A 7,213-nucleotide genomic window follows, 5' to 3' on the forward strand; every position below is an offset into this window, starting at 1 on the left:
GAGGGAAATCTTGAAAATATCCCTAACTCAAGTGGAACAGTGATGAAATGTCTTTTAAAGATACTGATGAGTCTAGTGAACCACGAAGGAGCAAGAAAACTCGAATTGAGAAATCTTTGGGACCGAATGAACTTAATTCTCAGCTTATCTCATTTTATGTAGTAGAGGAAAATGAGTTGAATATTGTAAAAGCAATTCATTTTATTCTACAAGTGGAAACCAACCCTAAAACTTACAAATAATCTATGATTTCTCATGATAGCGTTTTCTAGAAAGACGTGATTAAGAATTAAATAAATTTGATAATGTCTAGTAATACTTGGAAACTTGTCGATTTACCACCCGAATCCAAACATATTGAATGTAAATGGGTATTTAGAAAAAAAAATATAATGTTGACGGCTCTCTAAATACCTTCAAGGCTAGTGATACGAATCCGGTTAACAAGGTTGTTATCGAATCCACAGGAATTGACAACAGATTCCAAGAACGTCCAAATAATAATCAAGGTTTGTGCCTGACCACTATTATAGGAAGTTTCATCAAAGGTTGCAGGGGTTGTACTAAGGGTCGAGGAGTGTGGAGGATTACCATAAAGAGATGGAAATTCTAATAATTCGGGCTAATTTGGGAGAGGACCGGGAAGCCACCATGGCACGATTCCTGAATGGGTTGAACAGAGACATTGCCAGTGTTGTTGAATTGTAGCAGTACAAGGAATTAGAAGATATGTTGCATGTACCAATAAATGTTGAGAGGCAGTTGAAAAGAAAATAGAGAGTTAGGAATCAGCAGGGGCCTAATTTATCTTGGAGGTCTAGTTGGGATGAAGAGAAGGTTGATAAGGCTGTTGTCAACAATAAAATTGAACCACCTAGGGGAAAGGATAACAAAGCTGGCAAGGTTGTACCAAAGGCGGAACCACAGCAACCTAGGAATCGTGACATCAAGTGCTTGGGGACAAGACACATTGCTTCTCAGTGTCTAGACAAACGAGCCATAATTTTGAAAGACAGCAGGGAAGTAGTGAGTGACAGTGATGAAGATGGAATGCCCAAGTTAGAAGATATTAGTGATGATGACGGGGTGGAGTATCCAGTTGAAGGGGACGCATTGGTGGTGATGCGTGCATACGTAATTTAATAATTGACGGAGGTTGTTGCACAAATTTAGCTAGTACCACATTAATCGAGAAGTTAGGTTTAAGAACAATTAAACACCCAAAACCATATAGATTACAGTGGTTGGATGATCATAGAGAGGTTAAGGTGAACAAGAGGGTGTTATTGGATTTATCAATTAGGAGGTATAATGATGAAGTGTTGTGTGATGTTGTGCCTATGGATGCAAGGCATATATTATTGGGTAGGCCTTAGCAATAAGATAAGAAGGTGAAGCATGATGGATTTAGAAATAGGTACAGCTTTGATATGGATTGGAAAACAATTACACTTGTTCCTTTGACACCACAACAAGTGTATGATGATCAGTTGAGGTTGAAACGCAATAAGGGGAAAATGAAAGAAAAACGAAAGGAGAGCTTATATGCAAAGAGAGTGAGCTTAGTGGTGAAAGAGAGTTAGTGAATGCTAACATATCCCTCCCTAGTTTGAAATATACCTTGTTGCAGTAACATAAAAATTTATTGTATGAGAAAACACCATTTAAGTATTTCATTGATGTACAACAAATGGAGCAACTCTGGAGCATTGAAGATGAATCAATCAACCATTACAACGCGGGGTACAAGAAGCTCAATCAAGGGTTCAACATTGATCAAGCAGATGGAAGGTGCAGAGTATTTGAACCAGGTACGGATTTGAGGTCGAATCTTTTCGAAGAAAGAGGGTTTGATATGATCCGGGTTAGGCTAAAGTCTTCGAGACCAAAGTTGCAATTTCCTCGCGAGAATCCTATTTTGACTCAATTTCTTACTTTTGGTAAGTTTATTATTTTAGGACTCTTAAATCAGATTTTTTTTTTCCATATTTCTAGAATTTAGTATAAATGGGAAATTTATTTCATTATTGTATTCGAAAACTTTGATATTTTGAGAATTAATTCGAAAGGCTTTTTCGCTTCCAATATTTGTTCTTGTGTGGAACAATCGAACTTATCAAAATTTCATGATCTTGTGGCGTTCAAAACTCGGGTAAGATTCAGTTAATTGTATAATCAAAAGGTCCTTTGTGTCTTTATTACCTTGGGGTTATTTGATTCATTAATTGGTTGGTTTAAATCCAAATCCGAATTAAATTTATAAGTTCAGTGATCAAAAGGTCAATAGTTTAATATACTATTGGTTGTTTGGTCCGCAAATTTGTGAATTGAGTCCTAAACTTTGATTTTTGACTTTCTTGGGGTTTGTGTCATTTTTTTGTGGGTTTAATAGCGATTTAGCTATTCGGGTTCACATCAGCTAAACTGATAGCTAAAGGTTATCGACAAAAGGAATAAATAGACTATTTTGACACTTATGCACTGGTAGCTAGAATAACATCGATTAGGATATTATTCGCTTTAGCTTCAATACATGAATTGCATATTTACCAAATGGATGTCAAGACGACATTTTTAAATAGGGATCTCTATGAGAAGGTCTATATGGAACAGCCTGAAGGATTTGCAAGTTGGTAAAATCGTTCTACGATTTGAAGCAAGCGCGTAAAAAATGACATGAGAAGTTTGACTTAACAATAATATCATATAGGTTTAAACATAATAACGTAAATTGATATTTATATTCTAAAGTGTGATGATTATGTGACATTTATATGCTTATATTTTGATAACATGTTGATTGTAAGTAATAACATAGATGGTATAGAATAAATGAAGAAGTTTCTATCTTCCACATTCAAGATAAAGGGTCTTGGACAGGCGGATACCATTTTGGGTATCAAAGTTACCAAAACTAGTGGAGTTACCATCTAAATCAATCACATTATATTGAAAATGTAATAAATAAGTTCAAACATTTGAACATAAAAGTGTATAGTAACCCAACATTTGAACATAAAAGAGTATGGTACCCCGATTGATCCAAGTTCAAAACTTGTAAAGAATGATAGAATGGCGATTACACAATTGGAGTATGCTCGAGCTATAGGGAGCTTTATGTATGCAATTCAATGCATGAGACCAAATAGCCTATGCAATAAGTAAAATTAGTAGATTTACTAACAATCCAAGCAATGATCATTGGAAGGCCATTGGAAGAGCTCTTGGATACTTAAAGAAAACTAAGAACTTAGGCCTGTAATATACTAAATTCTCAGTGGTATTGGAAGGATTTATCGATTCTAGTTGGATATTTAGCACAGGTGAAAGTAAATACATCTCGAGTTAGGTGTTCACTATAGGAAGATGTGTTATTTCTTGGAAATCAAATAAACAAACATGCATAACACACTCGACCATGGAATCGTATTTTTGTAGAACTATCGAAAACCAAAAAAGAGGCCGAATGGCTTAAGAATCTCTTTTATGAAATACCTTTGGGATCGAAGAATATCTCGTCAATACCTATCATGTATGATAGTCAAGACACTTTAACAAAAGCATACAATGAGGTATATAATGGAAAGTCTAAACATATGAGTCTAATATATGACTACATAAGGAAATTAATTAAAGATAAAATAATTACCCTAAATTTTGTAAAGTCAATTGAAAATTTAGCAGATCATTTGACTAAACCTCCAAATAGAAATTTAGTGGCGTCTACTTTAAGTATGATGTGATTGAAACCCCTTAACTAGAAAAAAAACCAATGACAACAACCTTACCTATCGTTACTCAAAAGGTAATCTACAGGTTCAAAGGGTAACAAATCATTCGATATGTGGATAGTTACAGCATTATTTCGCAATAACTCTATCCTAATTAAAATAATATTGGTTGTTACTGAAGTGAGGATTGAGCTTTAAGCTCTTATTAATGAAGTTCAATGCTAAAACACAAGCACCTCTAAAAATGATAAAGGTACTGGAAGAATTTCACCCAAACAAACTTCGAGGTGGTGCCACCTCAATAGAGAATTGAAATTTTTCTCTTAAAAGTTTGCTGAAAATGATAAGCCCAAGGCTATAGTAGCATTAAGCGAGTTATGAAGAACTTAAGAACACGTGATACTCATGTATGTATTCTTATCGGTATTATCACATGGAATAACTGGTTCAAAGCTACACGCTACCTTTGATTCTGACTTTACTTTGTTTGAATTACATTATTGTTAGATTCAAATCGAAAGATATACAATCCTTATGCATGAATGTCGTATATTTTGAATATGAAACTTTGTTAATTTTGAACAAGTGAGGGATTGTTGTAATTGGTTGTTCAAAACCAACAAAAAAACAATGAAACATGTGGGAAGAAAAACAAATTGGAGACCCCACTTTTGGTCCATGCGATCGCATGGCCACCACCCGAGAGTTTGGAGCAAGTCACAAGGTAAACCATGCGACCACATGGCTTTAAACCGTACGGTCGCATGGTACATTTGCGATAACCGTTAGTAGACGTTTTTTAATGTTATGGATTTGAATTTGGTGACTTTTCACTCGATTTTTGGCACCGTTTCAAGTACATGAACAAGGCCTATATATGGAGAAGCCTTGTTCAAGAGTAAGATGTAAGAAAAACATCTTGCAATTCATACTTTATTCCACAATCAAAGATAAAACCCTTATTCTTAATTCATATTCATTTTCTCTATTTGTGTTTTTCAAATTTCAAAGAATTTTACTTTGTTCTTTGGTGAAATTATTTGCAAAACTTGTTATAATCCTTCGAACCATTTATCAAAATACCCTTGAGCATCTCGTAAACACCAAAGTGGAGGCAAATAACTTTTGAAGACAACAATCCCGCATTCGAGTCTTTGATATTGTTATTGACAACTTCCCGATTTATTCTTTTGTTGCCGCATTTTTTTGTGTTATTTCTTTTGTTTCTTCTCCATCCCTCCGATATTTCCAACAAGAATCTTACTTACTCTAACTACCAATCTTATTCTCGTGCAATCAAGTTGCTTGACATTATAAGCATAGCAGGTTATCAAAACAGATGTGAGCAAAGGGCAGCTAAAGTACGCAGTTCCATATCCCAAAGCTCGCTACATCCACACGCCACTGTCCATGTCCAATGATAAATTAGTGATCTTAATTGGTGACAAAGGTATCGTTGATTTGATAACTATTGCACAAGCAGTGGTTCTACTCTGTTCTTACTCGCCTTCTCAGAAAAAGAGGAGGCATACTCGCTCTTTAAGGCCATAAAGATATTAAGGTTAGTCCTACCTTTGATGCAACAGGTCTATGTCAGTTTCAAACAACTTACCCTATGAGAATTCAAAGGGACATCATGTGTATGATGACTACAGGACACTTCCATTTCCATTTGAGAGTGTAGGATTGGGTTCTGAAGGGAATTCACTGGTTCCTGATATACCAAAGGAAGTTTCATTTGAGGGAGTATTTGGGATTTTTGAGATCATGGTCTGCTTGGAGAGTTGCTAAACTAGTCAGAACTGTTGTCTATATGGCATTAATGCGCTTAGAAAGTAAAGTTTTAATGTCATTATGACGTGTTCTTGTTATTCTTGACATCCCTTTGGGTCAAATAAATAATGTTGAAATTTAAACTGTCGACAAACTCGTTAAGAATCCATATACTAATGAATAAAAGATTCTCTGTACAATCATGAACTGATTTAAGAATCCATAACGTATCAATTCTGTATTTGTTAAAACAGAACTAGTTTAAGGTAAATATTATATTCAGAGTCTCTTTTTATGATCTTACATTTCAACGTTTTGAAATCAAGGGGTAGGAGCAGAATTTTAAATTGGCAAAAAAGGGAATTTCAGGGATTACCTACCACGATTTGGACAAACATTTGCAAAGTGCGATGGATCGCCACAGACGAAGCACCTGCCGGATATGGGTTCACCTGTTGCAGATACAAATGCTACATCGTTTGATTGTCTTCCACTTCGGCCACCCCTGCCACGACCGCCACTCCTGCTGGGATTTGATGTTGTTCTACTTATGTTTCCACGTGTAACTCTACCTCCTTCATTTATGTTATCTTCCCAACTGTATTACAGACTATGATTAACAAATAGATGGATGAAAAAAAACCTCAAGTACTAGCATACCAAAGATATGTTTGGCGAGAATAATCGAACATGACTACAGAGAATACAGCAAAAGAAACTAAAATCTTATTCATTATTGTGTTCAGTATTGTCTAATACTGCACACAAAATATGCTCTAAAAGGCTTGTAGCGAATAAAAATGGTGTTCATGCTACATATTTATTCAACGGAATAAAGAAGGGAAAATCTTAGTTTTACGTACACAAAGAAGTTGCATTCCGGTCGACATGAGTAGAACTTCCTCCCTCTATTATTTGCAGTATTAGCAGTGCGCAGAACACAAGGTGCACCACAGGAGCTACATGGAATTGAAGATTCCCCTGCATCATCAGGAATAAAAAGAATCACGTGTATCATTCTGCTTTTAACGGGATTATAGACGTACATTTATAAGAAATTTAACTCATGAATTGACTACCACATAGGAGAATGCCATCTCCCGAAGGGTACAATGAAAGTATGCAGTTCAGTCTTTTCTTAAATCCTTGGGAAGAAAGTACACAGCCTAGTCATACAAAGTTATAGGAATCTTAAGGATGAAGGACCAGGCATCTAGCTTTCGATTTTGGCATGCAATTTATGTCACTTCTTATTTTCCTTGTCAAATATAAACGTGGGACAGGGAGGTAAATTGTATCATCTTTGTTATATTCATTTTCCCCATAATTAGGCCTGCTCGGATAGGAATGCTAAGATAACTTCTAGCGGCTAATTAGGTTATATGGTGGTTGTCATTTATGGGCTGCAGAGTGATGAGTGATACAAGATATCGGTTGCACCCATAAGAAGCCAAAACAGGAAATATCGCGATAGTGCAATAAAAGATAGTAAAAGCATCACACCCTCTTGAGCGTCAGCTTCCTGAGATCGCACATTTCGACCACGTGAAACCCGTGAAGGACAAAGGTCAGAAGAATGCCCAGTTTGTCTACAGTTTGCACAAGCATTCTGCCCCCTAGAGTTACTTCGTTGAGCACTGTTGGATGACGGAGTATGCCCTGATCCTCTACCTAGCAGAAGAAAATGACAAACTGATTATTGGATAACA

General features: G+C 35.9%; 1 pseudogene; it reads left to right on the top strand.

Moving 5' to 3' along the window:
- The window catches only part of LOC111409518, a 16,951-nt pseudogene extending 11,362 nt beyond the window's left edge, over window positions 1–5,589 (top strand).
- The last annotated feature ends 1,624 nt before the right edge of the window (window positions 5,590–7,213 follow it).

This window comes from Olea europaea, chromosome 14, assembly GCF_002742605.1.
Source record: "Olea europaea var. sylvestris chromosome 14, O_europaea_v1, whole genome shotgun sequence".
NCBI classification, from domain to species: domain Eukaryota; kingdom Viridiplantae; phylum Streptophyta; class Magnoliopsida; order Lamiales; family Oleaceae; genus Olea; species Olea europaea.